At 37.0% G+C, this 25,460-nt stretch overlaps 3 pseudogenes; 2 read left to right on the top strand and 1 right to left on the bottom strand.

The window, feature by feature from the left end:
- The first annotated feature begins 1,818 nt into the window (after positions 1-1,818).
- Positions 1,819-3,499, top strand: LOC101696846 (NADH dehydrogenase [ubiquinone] 1 alpha subcomplex subunit 12 pseudogene; annotated as a pseudogene).
- A 6,407-nt stretch (positions 3,500-9,906) lies between these two features.
- Positions 9,907-11,991, bottom strand: LOC101697225 (protein SDA1 homolog pseudogene; annotated as a pseudogene).
- A 3,428-nt stretch (positions 11,992-15,419) lies between these two features.
- Positions 15,420-16,143, top strand: LOC101711642 (centromere protein R pseudogene; annotated as a pseudogene).
- The last annotated feature ends 9,317 nt before the right edge of the window (positions 16,144-25,460 follow it).

Genomic DNA, 25,460 nt, shown 5'->3' on the forward strand with positions numbered 1-25,460 from the left:
TTTTTTCTGCACCTATTATGATCAACTGTTTTAAATATTATAATGAATAACATTGAGTGATTTTTAAATGTTTAGTCATCTCTGCATTTCCACAATAAACCTCATTTATACCATATACTATTCTTTTTATGTTGTTTAGTTTCATTTGCTAAAATTTTGTTAAGGTATTGTATATATGTCCATGTAGGATATTGCTGTGTGGTTACCTTTTCTTGCAATGTTTGTCTGGACTAGGGATTTGAGTAATACAAGATCATAGATGAGTTATCTACTAAGGAAATAAAATTTATAGTTTAAAAACTTGGTACAAAGAAAACTTCAGGTATCAAAGACTTCACTGTTAAGTTGTACATGCTATTTAAGAAAAAATATCAATCCCACACAAATTCTTTGTGAAAATTTAAGAAAATGAACAACTTCCTACAATCTTCTACAATGCCTTGTGCATTACCATTATTTATTGTATTGGGTCATATTAGAATTTTCTTTTCATATATTTTCTTTTTCCAATACACATATAATTGAGGGTATGAACCAAGTCTTTCATAATATATATATCACATTTTTGTAATTAACATGTGTATGTTTGTTTGTATATTATACATATATACATTTATATGAATATTTTACATATATACTCATATATAAAAGTCAGTCTATTTTTATCAGTTCTTTAAAATGAAAATTGTTGGCATCATTATTGAAATCACTATCTGGGCTTAACCTTATGAGATTTAGAAAACATTTGGAAAATTTTTGAACCCGTGAAGTTAATGCTTGTGAGGAAATCCAAGTTGAGAGCAATGCTAGTTCTACATTTTCTGGGGCTTAATTAAAAGAAAAAATATATTGAGATTTATCAAGCTTGTTGTGATTATTGGTCTATCCTATATATTCATGCACAAATGTCTAATTTTCTTCCATATTTCTTTCATCTTCTTTAGCATTTTCCTTTTTGAAAAACAGGCTACATTACTGGGCACATTTGAACACCAGCATTAGTCATGGACGTGGTGATTCATCAGGTTGGCTTATAAAGTGAAAGCAGCCTTGCCCTTCCTAAGCATAGACTGTTGGCAACTCTCTTTTCCCCCCTCTGAATCAGACGTGTATTTGTTTGAGTAATCAAGAAAGAACTGTCTGTCTTGTGACCTTAGAGGCTGGTGAAAGGGAACAACTGAGTGTTTTTGGCATAGGAAAGTTAATAGAACAATGCAAATCTGTAGACCAGAGAACCTCTCTGCTTGGCTGCTTCCTTTGGGCAGACTTGAATGTCACACAATCCTCTGATTGCCAGCAGGATTTTTCATCCTCAGTGGAAAACTATTTTAACATAAGCAGAATGGGTTTCAGGTCTTTAAAAAACATGCTTAAATTCTCTCTGTGTTCATTTTGCTAAATTCTTTACCTTTGATCTGCAGTCCTTCCAAAATGAGCATTTTTTGAATCCTGCTGGGATTACAACCAGTATGAGACAGCTTTCCAATGTGGAAACCATTGGGAAAATAACCGGGCTGGGGAGTGACTGAATGAGCCTAATGCAAATTAGGTGAGGCAATTAGACCACACAGAGAGGATGTTGAAACCATCTCAAAGATAAGCAAGAGGGGTGATAGCCAGGGAGCCCAAGAATGTTGAATGAAATGACAGATCTGATAACAATAAAGCCAAAAAAGTCTGGCAGAGAAAAAGGATTCATTTATTCATTTATTCATTTCAAATTCATAGATCCTATTTGCCTGTTAATCAATTGGCATTTAAAAAATACCGGTTGAAGGAAGTCCAAATATTTGCTTTTAAGTCTCTCTTTCTCTCTCTCTCTTTCTTAGATTTTTTTCTCATGAAGAATATGTAGGATGTCATTAGAAAACCAGAGAGAGTTGCAAACTATTACATAGAAAAACATCTATGTATTCAATATAGTTCTGGAAATATTAGCCACAGCAATTAGAAAAAGAGAAAGAAACAAAAGAATACAGATAGGAAAGGAAGAAGTTAAACTCTCATTATTTGCTGACCATATGATACTTTACCTAGAAGACCCAAAAAACTCTACCAAAAGACTTCTAGACTTAATTGACAGATTCAGTAGAGTAGTTGGATACAAGGTCAACACTCAAAAAACAATAGCCTTCTTATACACAAATAACAGGCTCACTGAGAGAGAAATTCGGGAAACAATTCCTTTTACAATAGCATCCAAAAAATGAAATATCTAGGAATCAATCTAACAAAGGAAACAAAAGACCTCTACACTGAAAACTACAGCACTCTGAAAAAAGAGATTGAAGAGGATAAAAGAAAATGGAAAGACATCCCTTCTTCCTGGATAGGGAGAACCAATAGAGTGAAAATGGCCATTCTTCCAAAACTGCTATATAGATTTAATGCAATGCCAATTGAAATTCCAACAATATACTTCACAGAACTAGAGAAAACAATCCAAAAATTCATTTGGAACCAGAAGAGACCTAGAATAGCAAAAGTAATTCTAGGCAATAGAGACATGGCTGGGGGTATCACAATCCCCAACTTGAAATTATACTACAAAGCTACTGTGATAAAAACAGCATGGTACTGGCAAAGAAACAAACCCGAGGATCAGTGGAATATTAGAAGATGCAGAAACAACTCCAGACATACTCAGACACCTCATCTTTGACAAAGGAGCCAACCACCTTCATTGGAGGAAAGATAGCTTATTTAATAAATGGTGTTGAAAAAACTGGATTTCAACCTGCCAAAGATTAAAACTAGACCCGTATCTATCACCATGCACTAAACTAAGATCAAAGTGGATTAAACATCTAAATATTAAGACAGAAACACTAAACTTGCTGGAAGATAAATTAGGTAGAAATCTTGAAGACATTGGGATAGGAAAAGACTTTATGAACAAAACTTCAGTAGCACAGGAACTAGCACAAAGAATCAACAACTGGGTGGGACAAGATGGAGTTGGTACAGGTCTTGAAGCGTGGGCTGCAGCAGGTCACTGGCCACGGTGGCCTCCGTGGCTTGCTGCGAGTTTTCTTCAGGGCCAATGATGTGAGGGTCGGTACATTGGTGGGAGAAGACAAATATGGCAACAAATACTATGAGAAGAACAAGCAATTTTTTGGCCGTCACCGATGGGTTATATATACCACTGAAATGAATGGCAAAAATACTTTCTGGGATCTGGACAGAAGCATGGTGCCTCCCGAGTGGCATCGCTGGCTTCACAGTATGACTGATGACCCTCCAACAACTCACCCTCTGACGGATCGTAAATTCATCTGGAGAAACCATAAGTTCAATGTGACCAGCACTCCAGGACAGTATTTGCCTTACTCCACCACCAGAAAGAAGATTCAGGAATGGGTCCCACCTTCCACGCCACACACAAATAAAGGCGATGAGAACCAGCTGCAACATGTAAAATACAGGCTTCCCATGGAACTGCACTTATACTGTCTACTGTTAACTTGATTAAAATTGTTTCACCAGAAAAAAAAAAAGGAACCAACAACTGGGATCTCATCACATTAAAAAGCTTCTGCACTGCAAGAGAAACCACCAACAGAGCTAACAGACAACCTACAATGTGGGAAAAAAATTTTAGCAGCTGTACCTCAGACAAAGGTCTACTATCTAGAATATATAAAGAACTGAAAAAAATCAGACCCCCCAAATTCAAAGAACCAATTCAAAAATGGGCATCTGAAATGAACAGACGTTTCTCAGACAAAGAAGTAAAACAGCAAATAAATATATGAAAAATAGTTCAACATCACTGGTCATTCGAGAGATGCAGATGAAAACAACACTGAAATTCCACCTCACCCCAGAAAGAATGGCTGCTATCAAGAAATCAACCAACAACAAATGCTGGTGGGGGTGTAGGGGGAAGGAACCCTTCTCCACTGTTGGTGGGAGTGCAGACTGGTGCAACCACTGTGGACATCAGTGCGGAAATACCTCAAAGAACTAGGACTAGAGATCCTATTTGACCCAGCTATTCCCCTGCTGAGTATCTTCCCAGAATTCAAAGAATCATACCACAGTGATATATGTGCATCCATGTTTATACTGGCACAGTTTGTAATAGCTAAAGCTTGGAAACAGCCCAAGTGCCCATCAACTGGAAACTGGATAAAGAAGATGTGTTTTTTTTTTCATAAGATGTAGTACTACTCAGCCATAAAGAATGAGAAACTAGAGACACTTATAGCTAAACGGATGCATATTGGGGGCATATTCTTAAGTGAAATAAATAGAACACACATGTATAAATACCAAACAGTTTCTCTAGTGTAAGAAACTGAAAGTGTAAATAAAGATTAAAATGATTAAAATGAACAATTGATAATTTGAAATAGGAAGAATAGGTCCAAAGGGGTAGGGAAGTGGAAGGGGAAGGGGAAAGGAAAGAAAGGAAAGGAAAAATTATGAGAAAAGGAAAAAAATGGAAACAAAACCTTTGTAAATAGGGAAAGGTGGAGGGGGTGAAGGGAGCACAGGGAATGGGGAAAAAATAAGAACCAAGATACATCATGTACAGGTACAAGCATCCAATGATAAATGTAAATGTACTGTATACCTAAAATGTACCAATAAAAGAATTTAAGCAAAAAAAAAAGAAAAACATATATGTAGACTCCTCCCTGCCCTATGTTTGACATCCTTCAAATCTATGCTCTTTATCTTGAAATCTTTAAACAATCTATCACATTCTTTTGCCTGCCTTGGAAACTCAATTTAATTAGGAGAGCTCAGCTGGTTACACACCTTCTTTGACTCATGTTCTCAAGTGATTTTATTTCAGATACAATTTGGGGACAGTTATGTGTGTTGTTCTGATATCTTCCTAAAAGGAAATTATTTTGAAAGTTAAGTTACCATAAAATCAACTCAGGAAATGCACTTTGCAAATATGACCATTATTAGAAGCCATGCCACAAAGTTACTAATGATTATTTTTATCAGAGAATAAAACTAATGGGAAGCCAGTTTTTCGGTTAAGCTCCTGCACTAGACCCAACAGATTAGACCTAACCAGAACACAGAATGGAGTCACTCTGACTAGGAGCTGTGAAATCAAACTGCAGTTCAAAAAGGTTCAGTTTTCTAAACACAAAAACAAACAAACAAACACCCAAGAGTTTCATACCAACTATTCAGAGGAGGCCAAATCAACATCCGGCATAAGGTAATTCCCTTCTGCTTTAAGGAAAGCACTTGGAAATGATCAGAATGCTTTTTTTCTTTATTTCTTCTCTACCTAGAAAGCTCCCCTACTCTGCTCAGTTCATTGGATCTTATTTCTATTTCATAGATAGGATGATCCCTAATTCATGAATTGCTAATAAAAACCAGATAGATCATTCATGGAATTTGTTGAATTTTGCCTTTTGTTAATAGTTACAGTAGAATAATGATATATTTCTACACAGAGAGAGGCTTTATTTGAGAAATGTCAGGCAGAAAAAATTTACATAATTATATTCAAGAGTATTACCTAAGTGGTTAAAAATAATTCCCTATATACAATAAAACATGAAAAACTAATTTGAAAGGAACATGAGTTAATATCATAAAAGGAGACAAACAAAAATTAAGTTTATTTCCATAGTAGTCTTAGTCACATTAGTTGTTCCTGAAACCAACTGATACCTGAAACCTAAAGGAGGAGAAGTTTATTTTGTCACGTGGTTACAGCACATGGTTAGCCAACTCCAAGGCAGAAGGCATGGTGGGAAAACCTGGGCAGAGGAAAGCTGCTCACATCGTGATGGCCAGGAAGCAGAGAGAGAATGGAGGAGCCAGTGGGGACTCACACCCCAATGACTGGCCTCTTCTAACCTCAGCTATCAGGCCCCCATGATTCAAACACTTCCCAGGAGCTACACCTATCAACTCATGAGGTCTTTGGGGGGACATTCCACATCTAAACCATAGCAATATCCCAATAAAGAAGACTCTCCTATCCCCATATCTCCTCCTTCCGTGAGGAGAAACTGGCTTGCAAGGGCCTGTTCCAGCTCTGGCCACCCTGACTCACTCCTCCCTTGAGGGATGAGCCAACCAGGGCAGGCTTCGTGGGGACACCTGGAGGAAAACCTGAGACTTTCCAGCTCTGACATGGACGTACTATTCTGACTATCTCATTCAGGATTTGAGTGCTGAGGTCAATTACACCTGCAGATCTAAAGCCACATTCTTCCATCCATCTTTCATGAGGCCACTAGCCTGGCTCCTCCTCTTTCAATTGGTTCTGAATTCAGGTAGGAAATGGAATAGTTGTTTATAGATTCTACTGAAGCTCTAACGGCCATTTGAAAAACAAAATTACCTGAGATGTAAGAAATATATTAAGCATAAGTTAGAAAAGTTCAATAGGACCTATTTTCTGGAGAAGAAACAAAATCAGGAAAAAATACAGCCAACTTCATCCTTGTTTACACTGATGTATGACAGAAAAACAGATATATAATAAAGACCCAGCACAAAGAGAACATAAGGCTCCACTTGAGGGTTAACTGAGCATAAACTAACTAGAACTTAAAAAAAAAAGCCTAGAAGAAGAAAAGAAATATGAACTATGGTCATTTTTTTCTCCTTCCAAAAGAAAGTAACTGCAAATGTTTGAGAGAGTGGCACAGCCATAGGCATTGTGGGGCTAGCAGTGAAATCAGATTGCAGACACTGGATAATTGATTTCAGGGTTTAAATAAGGACCAATCACAATAAGGCATGTGAGATGCCAGCTGGCTGTGCTTGAAAGACTTTCCAATGAGCCAGTTGAGGGTGTTCTCTGTTGAAGAAGAGAGCTTCTCTTCAAAAAACAAGAAGTACAAATGAGAAGTGGTTATGAGAGTTAGAGACTTGGAGAGAAGATAACTGATAACCGGAATGGAAAATGATTTGCCGAAACATAGGCAGAGCAGCGTGCATGCAGATCTCTGATGGAGTACTACTTTTACTTAGATTAGGAAATGGTGATTCCATCCTTATCAATTGAGCACTAGTTACCGAAAACCTTGCTTTCAAAGTAAAAGAACTCAGTGAAGACTTCAGCATGACAGGGTCTTTAAAAGCAAGTGACTGGGGCCCTTCCTTGGCTGCTTTCTCCACAAGCACAGGTTTTCCATCACCACTCATTGAGCTGGCTAATTCCTGCTCAACTCCTGCTGAAAGCTTCCCTCAACCCGCCACTTTCCATTTCTCAGTATCCTTTTGCTGTCTCCTCTCAGAGTTACACTGGCTGGCTCAGTGTTCACAAACTTTGAAAGACGTGTTTGGAAACAATCTCTGAAAAGTACTGTCTGTGTGATCATGAGCAAGTTATCAAATCTCTCTTAACCTTAGTTTCTTCATGGGTAAATATCTGACAAATGATAGCATATATTTGATGGAGTTGTTGTATGAGATAAAATAATATACACCTCTGTATACTATTTAACACAATGACTGACACAATGAAAGAACTTAATAAAATGTGATAATGATTGCTGAGCTAGTTCTTCTTGTTCTCTATCATAGTACCAACCCCACCACATTTCAATTGCCTGTCCACAGGTCTATCTGCATGTCTGTTTGCATGCATATTGTGAACTGAAGTTGAACCTCCAATGTCTGTGGCATCATGAATCCCCATAAATGTTTGCTGATGAATTCAAAGAGTAAGCTTACCTTCTTCTCTAGCATAAATGATGCTGATGTCTGTGGTCATATTTTTGAAGGGGTATGCTACAGAATAATCTAGCCAATGATATATTTTCCTATTCTTTAAAAATATCTTTAAAGGGAGAGTCTTCAATCTCCTTCGCAATATTCTCCGGTTAATATTTTCTCTCAGTGAAATATACATCACCTGTTTAAAATGAAAATCTATCACTTAATTTTTAAAATGAGTAAAAAAAGAAAACCTTCATTTTCTATAAAATATACTCTCACACATGTAAACATTCACATCAACTGTCTCTCAACCTCCTCTTAGTAAAATAAAGCTATTTTTAAGCATTTTTAAATAATCTTTTCTCTTCAAGCCATATGATAATTGTAATCCTGAAAAATACTCAGATAACAAAGCATAGAAATAGTAACAAAAATTTTGAAGCCTCAGAAATGAAATACTTCATTTACACCCAAAGAAAGGAAAACCACTTAAAACAGCCTAACTTTTTGAACAGCTACATTTATTTAGAAATAGTGGTTTTAAAATATTATGTCAATGAGCAAAATCTTAGCATTTCCATTTAACTGAACTAGTTAGTCCTTTTTACTTTTATAAAAATATATCTCCAAGTGGCTAAAATATTAACTGAGAATGTTAAAAACTCAAAATGTTTGCCAGCCATGGTGGTGCATGCTTGTAATCCTCCCACTTGGGAGGCTGAGGCAGGAATATTACCATGAGTTTAAGGCCAACCTGAGCTACATAGTGAGCTGAAGGCTAGTCTGAACTACATGTTAAGATCCTGTCTCCAAAAAAATAGTTTTATCTTTTGACACATTAACTGAAGTTCTACTGATCTAGCCCAAGAAGAAATATTAGTAGGCACATCATGACATGATTTAAAGCAATGAAAAGTTAGAGAAAGCCTAAATTCTAAATTTAAGGAAAAGGCTACATAGGATAAGAAATTATTTGTTTCACAAAAATTCTTGTACAACACAGCCTCTCTTAAAGAATAATGTCTTTATATATTTTATATACACATTTAAAACAATATTTTAAGTATTTTTTTGATGTTAGAAAATGCTCTTGATATAATAGAGAATTTTAAAAGTAACTTATTAAATTGAATGTTAAATATAAAAAGCTTAAAATAAGATTTAAAGGCAAAATTTAAATAAATATGTGGTTGGCCTTTGTCATATATGTGGTTTCCTATGGTACGATACTAAGAATCAATAATATTTGCTGTCTTGACATTCCTTAAAATTAGGAGGGTCTGGAATGCCCTCACTACAAATTCTTCACCTTACTCTGCTCCCACAGATTAGGTCCCACACCTAAACGACTTCTTAATCACAGGCACCTGGCATAGTTCCTGCTTCTCCTTGAACAGTGAGCTTCAGTTCTCTGACAGCCCATAGGACTGCTCAGCAAGGAATCACATTCTCTTGTGGAAGCTGGATCACTTCACCTTCTTGAGACTACAGAGCTTGCCTCCCAAAGCCCCTGCTTGTTTGCTGTCCCTAAGTGTAGTGTTCACATAGCTCAGCATGGAATGCTGGATCTCTTTTCTCCAGGTTGTGAGTAAGTATATGATTAACAACTGCTGTGAATGTTATCTGCCTAATGTTAGGGGCAATGTGTTCAGCATCTGCCATTACTATAAGGCAAGAATCCTTGCATCACCAAAGGCATGAATAGGAAGTAGTCAAATACCACCCCAAAACTATTCAGTGTTCATTTTACGTGTGGTGAAATTCTCACCATAATATAAATTATCATAGTCAGGAGACATTTTCCTAGGCTTCCTTCTAACAAGGATGCTCATAGGTGACAATATTTCCATCAAGGCAGCAACAGGGACTGACACGAAATATAAGGGATTAGTCAAATAACCACTGCTCTTGTGATGGCAGTAGTGGTATCTGAGAGCTGCATGAAGCTGTGGAGGGAGTTCTTTTATTCAGTCCCAAGTGTCTTCATGGAAAAATCACAGTGTTTGTGAAGGTTGCAGTGTTGGAATCAAGATGTGGCAAGAGTGGCATGGCTAGACATCGCTCCAGCCTGGGTGTTTCTCACATTGTATCTCTGATCCCACAGATTCTGTGAGGACAACATGCTTTTACTTATTCCTTTTCTTATTTAAGATGATATGAGTTGATTCTTCTATTTATTTTTTTATTTAATATAAATAAACATCCTAATTTATTAATTTTTGGAGTAACTGCACAAATTTAGCATTCTCCTTGCAATGAAAAACTTGCTTGGAAGTTACTTCATTCTTTTCCTCTTTTTCAGAAGTGTATCTCGCAGTGCCAGCTGCTTTTCTTGGAAGGATCGCTTGGTTTTAGACCAAACATTCTGGCTGTATCTCATCATCATAAAGTTCTTCTGTTTTTTCTTCTCTTTATTTGTAGAACTGGAAAATGGATTCATTTTGATTTTCTTCCTCACAAATTCCTTTCGGTTTGTCTTTCCAGCCATTGCAGTTGCTAGTTGTGTCTCCTGGTCAGACTTAGGCTTTTTATGAAGGTGTTCAATGTCTCGAAGAGACAGTAAAATTCACCCCTGGGCTCTTCATCACTGTCTATTTCAATATATTTCCTCTTTTGGGCTTTCCCAGGGGCAGCAGCGAGTTCTTTCTTCATTTGAGCCTTGCGGATTTTCCGGAAGTCCTCTTGAGTCAAGACCTGGCTGGAGCTGACGGCTGTGGCCTTGACCCTTGGCTCCTCTGTGGCCATGCTGCTCAGCTTCTGGGAAATCACTTGCTGTTCTTCATCAGAGGAGCGGTGCACACTGACCCATTCACCATCAGCCTCCTCTTCTTCACTGAGACTGGTACTTTCCCACTCGTTTTCACCATTTTCAGCATCCTCTTCTTTCTCAATTTCCAGAACCTCTGCTCCTGGGATGTAGTCTTTAGCATCTAATTCACTATATTCTTGTACTCTTGCTTCTACAGAAGCTTCTGTAGGTTTGCCCCGGAATTTCTTTTGTAACATCTGAGGATTCAGTGTCCGGAAGAGCTGGATCAAAGTTCTAGCAGACATCATGACATTCTTATCTTTGTGTGTCTTATACTGAGCCAGGTCATGGAGAAGTTCCTCAGTCATGGCTAGAGGACATCAAGCTGTTATTTCTTTTATAGCATTGATACCTGCCATGACTTCCCCCGAGTTCTTGTCAGTCACAAAATTGTTGGCCACAGTCATGGGCAATGATTGAATGACCTCTGAGGGTACAAGGTAATGAGAGGCTTGTGCACCAAACAGAAAGATCTTTGTTACTTCTCTCTGGTGGGACTGTAGAAACCTTTGGAGAAAGGGGTAGAAATTGAAGAGAAAAAGCTCATGGATTCCTACCAATCTGAAGATAAGGTTCATAAGCATCATCTTCACTTCAAACCTCTCCTTTGAGTTTTCTAGCTGCTTTAGTAGTTTTTCTGCAAAATCTTGGGGATCGTGGATCAAGTGAATAGCTGAAAAGTTAAACACCTCTGGCTTTTTCTTCTTTTGTTTCTTGAGCACTTTCATTACCTTTTCCAAATTCTTCTTAATTTTGGAGCTCTTCTTCCCTGTGGCATATTGCACTAATAGGTCTCTCCCTGTGGGTCCTTCATCCTCAGACGCTGAGTCACTGTCCTTTTTCTCATCTTCATCTTTCCCAAGGAAAAATGTCAGAGCAGCAACCAATATCTTGGTGACCTTGGAGAAGCATGCAGTCGTGATAACATTGACAGTTTTGGCATCATTCCAGATGTTCCTCCTGTACAGCTCAATCATCACGTCCAAAGACATCTTAGCTGCAGTTGCACTGCTGTCTCTCAGCATGGTGTACATGAAATTCTGTAGTACTATGTTCATTTTATTGTTCTTGTGTTTTGCATTTATATTCTTAATATCAGTCACAATATGTGTGTATAAAGTCTTTCGCAGAAGCTTATCATGGCAACGCAGAAGTTCAAAGAAGAGCTCCAGCAAACTCGATAGACTGATGAGATTCTTATTTCTCAGCAAGATCAAAGCTTTGCAAAACATCTGCAGATCTGGCTCTACGACAGTGTGATTGTAAGAGAGAAGATCTTTTAGCTCTTAAGAGAAGTTACTTAGATGTTCCGGGTAGCAGTGACCAACCTGTGCCATAAACATCACCAGCTCTGCCAGTTCTTTGCTGGGTTTATTTGGTTGTAACTTGAAAATCTCCACATTGGATTGGTAGTCATTATACTGCTGGAGAAACTCCTCAACGTAGGCTGGCAGGTCCCGCTTGATCAGATTCTGTAACTGCGGCAGGTTGCTCAGGAGCTTGTTGTTGTTTCTGCTGGACATGCTGGGGACAGTCTGGCTCCTTGCAGAGCAGTTCTAGAAAAGCTTGAACCCAGCCATGGCTGGGACTCCAGCTCCTGAGTGATTCTTCTATTTACAATTTAGTAACCTGACCAAAACAACAAATGGGGCTGGAAATCTGAAATTATTTGATTTGTATGTATCTGAAGGCCTTGAGAATAAAACTTTCATCTGATAATGGACTTTGCAAGTCTATGACAAGCAGTGGAAAAAAATTAAAATGAATTTCCACCAGCGTTTAATTGGAATGACAGGTTTTAAAAACTAAATAAATTTCGAGTGTTCTGGGATACTAGGATTTTGGGGAGGGGGGCGGGTGCTGGTTGTTCCTAGGTATGCTGGAGAAGTTATAGAAAGACAGTACGCTCAATGTCATAATGTCAAATAGTTGCATAATGTTGTATAAAATCTGTATTGGAGACACAACTATTTCTATGTGGGTTTATTTTTTTCATTTCTTTTTGTACCTCTTTACTCCTAGATAGTAGAATTTATTTTGAAATCATTAGCTAGTTTTAGCTTTGTCTAAATAGCAGCAATAGAAAGGACTTTTGCTATAACCAGATAGTAAAAAGTTGGGAACTAGTTGTGTCAGCAGCAATCAATATACTGGACTTTCAAGGTGGGGGAGAAACCCAGGGAAAGCTGCTTACATAACTGAAGCCCTTTTGGAACTCTTTTCAAACCTTGAAAGGAATTGCTTTGCTTTAATTAGGGAAGCCAGCACCTATAAAATGAGATGAATTTGATTAATGTTGGCCAGAAAGTATTCAGACATTGTATGTGTATAAAAGGCAAATCCAAATGTTACTGGGAAGCAATTTGCAGAATGAAAAGCAAGATGAGAGCTTTAGTTAAATCAGCAGAATATTCATATTTGATAGAACATGCAGCTTTATTGATTTTTGAATACTTTATTGATATAAAATATGCATAAAGGAAGGGCATATATAACAAATGAAGAGTTCAATGAGTTCACAAAGTGAAGACATGAAACAGACCTGAAATAAGAAACAGAACATTGACTGTGTCCCAGAGATATCTTGCTTCTTTTTCCCATCACTACCCATGCCTCATTCATACCCATAATTTCCATATCCAATACATTATATATATATTGCATCATATGTTATATAATAATCCTATATTAATTTTGACTTGTTGGAGCTATTTATAAAAGGAACCATATCTTACGTATTTTTTGTAGCTGGCTTCTTTAACTCAATGTATCTTGTGAAATTCATCTATAATGTTGCATAAGATTATAGTCACTTATTCTCATTTCAGTAAAGTTTTGAAATTTACATTATTTTTCTCCTTAAATTCTTTTATTGGTACATTTTAGGTAAACAGTACATTTACATTCATCATTGGGTGCTTGTACCTGCATATGATGTATCTTGGTTCTTATTTTTTCCCCATTACGTGTGCGCCCTTCACCCCCTCCACCTCCCCTATTTACATAGACTTTGCTTCCATTTTTTTTCTTTTCTCATAATTTTTCCTTTCCCTTCTTTCCTTTCCCCTTCCCCTCCCACCACCTCTATCCCTTTGGACCTTTACTTCCTATTTCACATTATCAATTATTTGTTTTAATCATTTTAATCCTTAATTTCACTTTCAGTTTCTCACACTGAAATGTACATTATTAAATTGTGCATTCTACCACTGATAATCATTTGAGTTATCCTTAATCTGTTATATTATTAATTAGGCTGCCATGAATATTCATATATGTGTTTTGGTAATCATACAAACACATTTCTTTTGGATAAACATGAAGAATGGATAGGTTATAAGGTACACATAAATTTAGTCTTAACAGTGTTTTTTCGACTTTTAAATGTTATATTTCAAACAAGGTGTATGTACATCAATATTCTTTCAATTTATAAAGGAAAGTAATTTGTTACTTTTGCAAATCATAGTGTGATGTCATCTATTTGATAAAATTATATTTACGCATCTTATCTGTTCTGATCAACTTAAAATGTTTTTATTTGTTTTTCAATTTGCATCAGTTTGATAACCTCAATTACCATAAGCTAATGTTTAGTTCATTACATCATTAGTGGATACGAGAATTGGTTCTTTTTAAAAACATATGCATCCAATCATTTAATAACTAGGGGTCATGCATTTACTTGACAAATATTATTGAGTGCCTATTGTGTGTCAGATACTGTACTAAATTTGGTTGTGTAACATTAAACAAAAGAGAGTTCATACTTCCAAAGAGGGTCCATGTTAGTAGGGGAACACAGATACTATGCAGTGTGTCAAACTGTAATATGAAGGGATGTGAAGTGGGGACTGTGTAACCAGTAGCAACATAAATGATCCCAGACACCCTTCTTGAGAAGGATGAGGTGGGAAGGAAATAAAGAAGTTAATTTCTGGGAGGAAGTCAACAAGAGTAGAAAGAATAGCATGTTTTAGAAATAAAGTGGCCAATGTGAGTGGAGCTAAAAAAAAAAATTCAGAGAGAGAAGTAGGGCCGACATCAGAATGATAGCCAAGCATAAAACTGTGTCAGGCCTTACAAGCCAAAGGCCTGCATTAGATTTCATTGGGATAGGTAACAACTGTAGGACTTTATGTTAATGTGTAGTATGATCTGATTTACGTCTCAGAAAGACTTTTCTGCATTCCATTGGAAGAATAGACTGTAAAGAGTAAGGGCAAGAGCAAGCAAATCAGTTAGGAGAGCTTTTGAAAATAATTCAAGTTAGAAGTGATTTGCAAGAATTAAGGGTGGTAACATATTTCAGAAATATGTAGTTGGTAAGTATAACAGAATTTGCTTACAAATTACATGTGAAATATAAGAGAAAACTAAAATTATTAGTGTACTTATGTATTTTTAAAAAATTTTATTAGTATGTGTTTGGGATACATAATAAAAATATTCAATACGGAGTAATGGTAGATATATATATATATATATATATATATATATATATATATATCTCACATCTTGGTGCTTTTTACTTTAAATGTAGGTCCACTCAATGTTAAATGTCAGTGTAATCTTGGCAATCATAATTCAAAGATATCTCTTGTTATTGAGGAGAGAGAACCCCATAGAAAATTGTTTTTATTTTTGGAAATGTTCTGTGTCAGGGACATCTTGGTGCTGACTAGAACCTATTTCTTTCCTGGACATACAATTAAACTATCTTTCCTGAACTCTCTTGCCATGTAACTGAGTTCAAGCCAATTGAATCTGAGAAACCCCAAGATTAATTATCTAGATGGTTTCTAAATCTAGTAACAAATGTCCTTATAAGAAAGAATGTGAAAGATTTAAGTGATGAAAGATAAAACCATGTAAAATTAGAGAAGGACCCCGGTGTCCTTCCCCCCCATCCCGGGCTGTTGCTCGGGGCACGGAAGAAGCGCTCAAGCGCCCGTCCTTCAGCAGTGGTGGCGCCTCCCGAACCCGCGATGCCTGTTAAAAGGTCACTGAAATTGGACGATCAGTTAGAAGAAAATTCGTTTGGTCCTTCCAAAATCACAAGGAAGAGAAGTATTACATCTTACTCTCCAACAACTGGAACTCATCAGATGAGCCCGTTTTCTTCTCCCACGAGCTCTAAAAAACAGAAGCACAGAAATAGACCATCAAACGGAAAGAGAAAAAAGTTGGATCACCTCGGTTTGGCAGAAAGAAAGGAATGTCCGCCAAAAGACGATGAATTCATGGTGATGTTCTCTAAAGCTGAGAAATCATTGGAAGAAATCGTGGAGATAATGTGGAATTTAAGGAGTGTACAGGCTTTAGAGGGCAACAAGAAGTTGGAAAATCTCCTCGGCACCTCTTGTACATCACGTTTCTTAAAAAGAGAAGTGAAGAAAACCAAAGAACTATTGACAAAAGTAACAAAACAAGAGCTATCTGAAAAGAAAACTTCGGGACTTCTTCACAAAGAATTATGTCATCTTGACAGCTACGGACTCCTTGAAGCCATTTTAAACCGAGGCACTGAGGAGAAAGGCACTGCTGGGCTCGACTTTTGCATGTGCCTGACCGTATTTAAGGGAACAGAAGAAATGTCTGTAATTAATCTGCCAGCAAATACCAGCTCCGAGCGCCGGGCAGCTGCAGGTCTAGATAAAGTTTCTTGCAGCTAATTTTTTAAAAAAATAAATAGGGGCCGGGGATTTAGCTCAGTGGTTTCACCGCCTGCTGTGCAAGCGCAAGGACCCGAGTTGGATCCCCCGTACCAACAAATTAATTAATTAATTAATTAATTAATTAATTTAGAGAAGGAAATTGGAGTTATACAGCCATAAGCCAAGGAATTCCTACAGCCAACAAAAACTTGAAGAAATAAGAAATAATTCTCTTCTAGAATATTCAGCAGAAGTTCGGCCTTGTCAACAGAACTGTCTTCCAGTACTGTGAGAGAATGAATTTACATCGTTACTGACCACCAAGTTTGTAGTACTTTGTTATAGCAGCCTCAGGAAACCCAGAGTCACCTGAGCACTCTTTTTCCTGTTATTCTTTTCTTCTAATTCATCAACTCCAAAAGGATTCTACTCAACAGTATCACTTGAATAATTTGATTTTTCTTAAATTTTTCTTCCATCAGTCTCTTACCTTGAGTCCAAGCTCCCTTGATCTCTTGCCTTATTTGCTATAATAGACACCTATTTACTACTCTCACTCTCCAATTTATTGTTCACAGTATATCTGATTTTGAAATTATAAAAATACAAAACACATTTCAACAGTATGAAAGAAATACTCTCATATCCCTGCTTAAAACATCTTGATGGTCTCCCATTACAACTGGATTAAATTCAAATTTCAACATGGCCTCCAAGCTCACATTATCCATCCTCTGTCTGCCTCTTCAAGCTCATTTCATACCTCTCACCTTTTTCTCTGCAACTCAGTCACTTCTTTCTGTTCCTTCAAACTCATCATTTTTGTCTGTTACAGAGCTTCATCCCTGTCATAGTGGTGACTTATGGTATGTTTTCCCCTTTTCTTTCTCTGGCAAATTTATACTCTTCTTTCAGTGTAAATGTCATTTGCTAGAGAGTTAGTCCCCAGTTTACAAATATGTTCTCAATATACATGTTAAACTTTCCCATAGAAATTATAGTTTTTTAATAGAACTCATGATTTCTAATTCTATAGATATACTAGAAATTATTTGCTTAATGCTCATCTCTCCCACTAAACTTCTCAATAATGTGCCAGACTCTTATCAGCTTTGGGGGCCACCAAATATAAAGCATTAGTCCTAACTTTTTTCCTTACTTCTGGTCTGACATTCTCAGCTTCCAACTGCAAATTCTGTTTGTAAATTTTATTTTTTCCATAAATTCATCAACCCTCAACTCAAACTCATCAACCTGCAGAAAAGAATAATTCAGCTTCTCCTTTGTGCTTTTGTTTTGCCCATAATATACCTATTCCTCAATGACCCAGAAGATAGTTCCCATGTGACCCTTAACATTTATTTTCCTTTCTCTTTCTGAAGAAAGTCATCATCAAATTTTTATGTCTATCCTTTGTCTTATCTCCATTTTTAATTTTTAATTTTTACTGGCTTCTTTCTAGATCTGGTCATCTGAAACTTGGCACTATCAACATTTTGGGCTCGACAATTAGCAGCATCTCTACCAGACATCAGCAACATCTTGAGTTGTCAAAACCAAAACTGCAGATATTGCCCAAATTCCCTGGGCTAAATCACTCCCAGAGCCATTGTTCTAGAACATTAGTTTATTTCCTGTGGTCCAAAAACATTGCATCACTTCTTGCTTGGTTTTACTTCCTTTAGACATTTCCTTTTTACTCTCAATCACTCAACACATTTTTTAAAAATTAACTTTATTGGTACATTTTAGGTACATTACAATCACATCCATCATTGAGAATTTGTACCTGTACATGATATATCTTAGTTCCTATTTTTTCCCATTCCCCTTCCCTCCCTTCCACCCCTCCACCCCTGCTGTGAGATTTCATGGGAAGCATGATTGTAAGCTCCTGCTTTTGGGGAGTAGTACATAGAGTATGAACACTAGCTGAAGGGCTCACATGGGTACTACGATCTTCCTAGAGTTTCATGTATTAACCATGTTACTTAACTCCTCAGAATTTTCCAGGGTTAGTACACCGCCATGAAACTTATTTTGTAATCCTCAGTATCCACAGTATTTCTCAGTATTCCACAGTCTGGTCTCAGCATCAATTTTCCAAACTAACGCCCCCAACTTTTCTTAGCACATGCCTAATCCACCAGTGTGTTTATTTGTTGCACCTGTAAATTTGTTCATGCTCTTACCATCTCCATTCCACTGTTTTACCTGACTTTCTTGACCCAAGTCAAAACTTCCTCTACTCTTTTCCTTTCTCTCTGCGGAGACTTACCACTTGTCCATTCTGTTAGCATTAACTGGTTATGTTGGCTTGGCACTCATCTCAATTTTCCTTACACTATGTATTAGTAATTTCTATTCAGATGTCATCCCAATCAAATTATAAATGCAGGTAGACCAAAATATATGTTTCCATATCCCCTATAACACTTACTGAGTTACAAGTAGTAAAGTTTTGTGAAGATTGCTATATTCTTGTTTTTAAAAGTCACGCAAGTATGTCAGCAGATATTCTATGTCAATATCACATATTTTAAGAGATTTAGTAGCATTTGTAGTTTTAATTGTGTACTACTGGGGTAGGGAGAGGGAATGCAGGGCAAAAGAAAATATACCACCCTGAAGCTGGGAAGTACTTTGAGTCTGACATCACAATGAGTATGAAAGAAAAATGAAATTTTCTCAAAATGTGAATTCAAAATTCCACAGGCTTTTGCCAGGCAAGGGCAGACTTTGGTTCAGCTGCAACAGTTGTATTAGAGCCAAACTCTACATTTGAAGAGATAAGAGTAATACATGACCTAAATGTGTAATTTAGAAAAAGGAGAGGCTTCTTTCCTTTCCTTTTCTTTTCTTTTTTCTTTTTTGTAGTGCTAGGTCCAACTGAGTTACATCTCCATCCTTCTTTTTGTTTTTACTTTTTTGAAGTCTTGTTTAGCTGTCCAGACTGACTGAATTTGCAATCCATCTGCCTCAGCCACCTGAGTAGATGGGATTACAAGTGTGCACCATCTCACCCAGCTAAGGGAGGCTTTGTAAAGGAAAAATGCGAGGTGTCCAAGAAGTCACATTCATTGTTCAAATGACATTTGGTGCTCTGATAAATTGAAATCTCAGCTGACTCTGTGTAAGGGAAGATCACAAAGCCTATGCCTTTTGTAGTAAGACATTAATCAAAGTCTCCACAGGGACATTCAGACAGGTACCTTCTAAAAAAAAAAAGTTATGTTAGGGGCTGGGGATTTAGCTCAGTGGCGCCTCTCCTGCCTCCCAAGCACAAGGTCCTGAGTTCCATCCCTGGTACCAAAAAAGAAAATTATGTTAAATATTTGAGACCATTAAACTTAAAAAATGTGTATTCATTTCCCATATTTTTGTGAAGGCAAATTTTTTTGTCAGTATAGAGATGAAAAGAATTGGAGGTTCTTAAAATAATGTTAAGAAGAATATTTACAAATGAAAGTAAGCTTAAAATAAAATGTATGGGGCCTGAAAGCAAGTGACTTAGCCTTGGTTTTCCTTGCTTTTCTATCCCATTTCCTTTTCATGCACTTCCAGTGAGATTAGTGCTAGTAAAAGATTCTGAAAAGAAAATCTCTGTTTAGATTTATTCTGACTTTCCTCCTAATCAAATGGTACTATTTGCCTGATGGTTACTGTGAAACAAAAATGATAGGAGGCCATTTTTCTGGACTGAGCACCTGTATTAGGGCCCAACAGACCATTCCAAACCAAAATGGAGTCACTCATGGTAAATGCCATATAATCAAACTGAAACTTTAAGGAATCAGGTACATCCCCAAACAGAGTAATTTTTTTTCCTGAAAACAGAACATTCTAGTCGACCTGAATCAGCATAATAAAGAAATTCCTTCTGCTTTAATCCTTACCAAAAATAAAATGTAACCTGATGTAAAGTGGCCAGTTTTTTCTTATTGTTCTGTTTTTCCTTTTCTGCCTTACAAGATGTACTAGTCTGGTATTGCTCAATGGAGCTTTCATTCTACCTTGTAGATTGGAGGCTACCCTGATTCACTAATCTTGAATAAAAGCCAATTAGAGCTATAACTAAATTTGTTTTTTGAAGCAAAACATTTATTGGTATATTTTAGATATACATAGTGATAATATTCATCGTAGGGAACTTGTGCCTGTAAGTGATATATCTTGCTTCTTTTTTCCCATCCCCCCCCTTTGACTCCTCTTCCCTTATTTATAAAAACTTTGTTTTAATATTGTCTTTTGACATTACTACAGATAGCAGGCAAAGCCCTCTATAAAGTGGATTTTAATGAATTTGGGGAACTTGATGAAAAACATCATTACTCTCTACTTGGCCTATGCAATCCCTTTAGTATACTATTGTGTTTTAATTGGGCAAGAGTGTCACAGAAGAGCCTAGAACAGTGATGGCTAACCTTTTAGAGCCTTCAATGATAACAAACAGCTGACTGAGGTATGTGTACCACAGATTCGCTACCACTGGCCTAGGGTGACCTACTCATTCATCACTCACAAATTAAAAGAAGTTTCTTAGATGCTCAGTGGTGGAAATATCAAAGGATGAGAGTTTGAGCCAATTTCCCACATGAAGAGTGCTCTGTGCTACTCTTTGTGATACTTGTGAACTTTTAAAAAGGTTTAAAGCACCACAAAGCTCTTTGAGGTTTGAGCTGTTGCTGGTAGTATTGGGATAAACAATTTTGTTCTATTACTTGTTTGTTCTATTAGTTAGTCCCAAGCATAATAAACTATTTCCATTTTGGTTATGGTATTAATGTGTTCAGAAATACTAAAGCCATTTTTTTTTCGGTAGATTTTTATCCTAAAATTCTCTCTCATTACCTGCCCTGATTGCCCCATCACTTCTGCTCCCATCTGGTGTGTTTCTGGTAACACAACACCTGGCTCCCCAGGGTGGTCTGGTTGGAGTCTGAATCATTCAAAAAATATTTATTGAGCAACTGCAAGAAACCAGACCCTGGGCTGGTTGCTAAGGATATTGAGTTAAATAACACTGTCCCTCCCCTTGAGTTACTCATTGTCTGGTGGTGTAGGAACAGTGCTCTATTCCCTTCACTTTACAGATTTCTTTTTTTTTTCTTTTTTCTTTTTCCTTTTTCTTTTTTTTCCCCCCATTAAGTTTATTGGTACATTTTAGGTATAAAATACAGTTACATTCATCATTGGGATCTTGTGCTATTACATAAGTATCTTGGTTCTTATTTTTTCCCCTTCCCTTGCCCTCCCTTCCCTATTTGCAAAGACCTTGTTCCCATTTTTTTCCTCTTCTCATATTTTTTCCTTTCCCTTTTTTCCTTCCCCTATCCCTCCCAATTCCCCTGCTCTTTTAGACCTTTTCTTCCTGTTACACAATATCAATTATACATTTTTAAAATTACAATATCAAGATCTAGGAGACATTACCACAGATTTTACAGAATTTAAAAGGATATAGAAAGCATATTTCAAAAATCTTTTTTGAAATAAATTTGACAACTTCTAAGAAGTACCTTGGAAGACAAATTAATGAAACTAACTCTGGAGGAAATATAAAATTTGAATAGCACCTATTAAAGAAAGTATATCCCTAGCTTGAAAACCTATCTATATGACAACAGCAGGCTCATAAACATTTTAACTTATAAATTATATCAAACAATTAAAGCAGAAAAAAGAAGGAACACATCTCCCCTCATTTTAGGAAATCAACTTTGTGCTAATCCTAAAACTGGGTAAAGATAATAGAAGAAAAAAGTATGAACATAGGCAGAAATTTAACAAAACAAACTCTTAGAAGTCAGATCTGGCAGTATGTAAGAAAGTGGTTTTGTTATAGGGATGGGAGTGTTGGTTCAGCATTGGAAGATCTACCCCCAAAAGTCATCATTTTAACAGAGGAAAGGAAAAAGCCATATGATCCTGTCACTAGTTGGAGAAAAAGTATTGGACTAAATTCTCCAGCTGTTCATGGTAAAACCTATCAGGAGACTGGAAGTAGAACAGAACCTTCTCAACAGATTAAAGACATGTACTCCATACTTCCAGCGAGAATGCCTTGTATGAATGGAGAAGATACAATGCTTTCTCCTTAAGGTGGGGAACAAGGACAGATATGCTTACTCTTTATCCGTCCATTAAATTTTGAAACCTAGTCCCCACCAAAATAGTCTGGCAATAAAATGACACAACTAGGATAGGATTGGCATGGCAAAAGCAAAATCTTTATATGTAGATGAAATGATCATCTACAGAGAAAATACTAAGAAATCTCTAGGAGCCCCTAGAACTTGTACTTGAATCTAGCAGGATTAGAAAACACAAGGTATTTATAAAAATTCAGGTCTGTGTATACTTGCTATAAATGAAGAATTGGATATTGAAATTTAAAAGTTATGTAGGAGTACAAAGGACCTAGAAAAGTTAAAAACAAAAACAGTGTTGGAAGATGTTTAGTACCTAATTTTAAGACTTCTAAAGCTACAGTAATCAAGGCAGTGTTGGTGTAAGGAAAGACATATAGATCATTTGAATAAAACAGAGAATCTAGAAATAGAACCACACATATATGTTCCACTGAGTTTTGAAAGATTAATTAACATTAGCTTTTTATAGAATATAAACTCAATTAAGAGCCGAGGAAGAGATAGTGTTTTCAGCAAACAGCACTAGAACACCTGGTATCCATATATAAAAAATTAACCTCAACCCTTTTTTTCCATACATGAACATAACTTGAAAGGATCTATGAACCTAAATAAGAAAGCCTAAAAGTATAAAACTTTAAGAAGAAATTGTAAGGGAAAATGTTTATGAATTCAGGGTAGGCAAGAACTACCAAGGATACAAAAAAACATGATGTATAAAAGAAAAAAATTGATAAATGAGATTCCATCAAAATTTAGAACTTTAAATGACATAATTAAAATGAAAAGTAGTCCTTAAACAGACCATATTTACAATGCATATAACCTATGAGCAGAATATATAAAGCATTCTTAGAGCTTATTAATAGACAACCCAATTAAAATGTAACATAAGAAGATGATAAATAGCCAGTATAGCACAAGGAATGGTGTGCAACTCTAGAATCAGAAAAATACTAATCAGTACAATAATAAGATTGAATTATACACTCATTAGGGAGATGAAGTTCAAAGTTTTAAAAGCCTTGTCATGACTTTTTCTTTTTGTTGGATTCTCCCCCTTTGCATTTAATTTGTCACGCCCAGTGGATTCATTCTGCTGGGTTTCCTGGGGTTGTGATCCTCATTGTCTTTTCCTAGGGTATTGTCTAAAATTTTTTGGAGTGCTGGTTTGGTATTCATGAAGTTCTTGAAGTGCTCTTTATCATGAAAGTATCTTATTTCTCCATCTATTTTGAAAGATAGTTTTGCAGGGTACATCAATCTGGGTTGGAGGCTGTTTTCCTTTAGGGCTTGAAATACATCACTCCAAGCTCTTCTTGCCTTGAGGGTTTGCACTGAGAAGTCTGATGGGCTTTCCTTTGTATGTGATTTGTTTCTTTTCTCTAACTGCTTGCAGAATTTTATTCTTCTGTTGGATTTCTGGAATCCTAACTATTATATGCCTATGTGTAGATTTTTTTTGATCCAGGCTAGCTGGAGTCCTATATGCCTTACTTATCTGTATGTCAAGTTCTTTTCCCCTCCTTGGGAAGTTTTCTGCCATCACTTCTGTGAACAGTTTTTTTATGTCATCTACACTCTCTCCTCTTTCTTCATTGACTCCAATCAGTCTTATATTATTCTTCTTTGCACCGTCTAGCAGCTGCTGGATTGATTTATCATGTTCCCTTACAATTTTAAAGCAATTTTTCTTTTTCTCCTCACTAGTTGCAATCTTATCTTCTACATGTGAAATTCTATCCTCACATTGGTTCATTCTGCTGTGCAGACTTTTGATGGAGCTTTTAATCTCTTGGAAATCTGTATCTGTTTTATGGATTCCATTTGTTTCCTATGTTGGGATTCCATCATGTTCCTCAGATCCTCTGTTTTTTTATCTGTGTCCTCACTAGATTTATTAATCATGTCTTGCACCATGAGCAAAATCTTTGCTATTATCTGAGTAATTATTTCTGATTTCATTTTTCCCAGATCCTCTTTTGTTGCCAGTTCAGAGAGTCCAGGTGGTTGAGTGTCAGATTGTTCTATCTGGTTTCCCTTTGGGGTTGCTGGAGGTGATCTGGAAGTCTGTTTTTGAGGCTTGGTTATGTGTCTTCTCATTTCCACAGGGTGGAGCGTCCTTCTGGCGCCCACGTGGCTCACCTTCTCTGCCCTAGGAGCCTGGGATGGAGGCAGGGAGCTACCTTCCAGGTGCTGGGACTGGCTCACCTTCTCTGTCCTAGGAGCCTGGGATGGAGGCAGGGAGCTTCCTTCCGGGTGCTGGGACCAGCTGAACTTCTCTGCCCTAGGAGCCTGGGATGGAGGTGGGGAGCTTCTTTTCAGGTGCTGGGACCAGCTGAACTTCTCTGCCCTAGGAGCCTGGGATGGAGGTGGGGAGCTTCCTTCAGGGTGCTGGGACTGGCTGAGCTTCTCTGCCCTAGGAGCCTTCTCTGCTCTAGGAGTGGGATGGAGGTGGGGAGCTTCCTTCCAGGTTCTGGGACCTGCTGAGCTTCTGTGCCCTAGGAGCCTAGGATGGAGGCAGGGAGCTTCCTTCCGGGTGCTGGGACCAGCTCACCTTCTCTCCCTTTACAGATTTCTTGATAACTAAAAATGATAAGTTTAGCAATGAAGTGAAGTAAATAAAGAAAAACAAAGCAGAGAACTCATCCTAAAAATGACAAATAACATTACATATTATATCTAAATTGGTCTAGAAGATTGAAAAGAGAAAACTTTTAGTGTAAGTTAGATTTGGATAAACAGTTTCTAAGATACTGTGGGATTCTAAATTCCACTCAAGCCTTGAGATTAGTTTTATCACTCAGTGCAAATTTCCCACCTGCCCTTCTCCAAAGCTACATTTCTATTTTCTGTTAGCAGTTGTCCTGGTCCCAGGTATAAGGACCACATTCTTTTTTGTCTCCAAGGATTTCTCCTTTGAGTGCTTTATTGTATTGAAATGACCTTGTGTTATTTTCTCTCCTCTTGCAATACATGCCCATCATCTACAGCCCCTTGCTTTTTTGCATGATTCTTATAGGTTGTCACCTGCCTTCTTATTGCTAACTCTCCTTTCCATAAAGTTTGAATTTTGCATCTACTGCTTCAAGGTAATAGTTCTAAAAACAAATCATTTCTTCCTCATTTATACTCTTCTCTGAGGAAAAAAAATCTCAATCAACATCCCCAAAAGAGGCAGCA

Source organism: Heterocephalus glaber, unplaced genomic scaffold, assembly GCF_053883595.1.
Source record: "Heterocephalus glaber isolate CG9 unplaced genomic scaffold, H.glaber_assembly_v1.0 deba00000546, whole genome shotgun sequence".
Lineage (NCBI taxonomy): Eukaryota > Metazoa > Chordata > Mammalia > Rodentia > Bathyergidae > Heterocephalus > Heterocephalus glaber.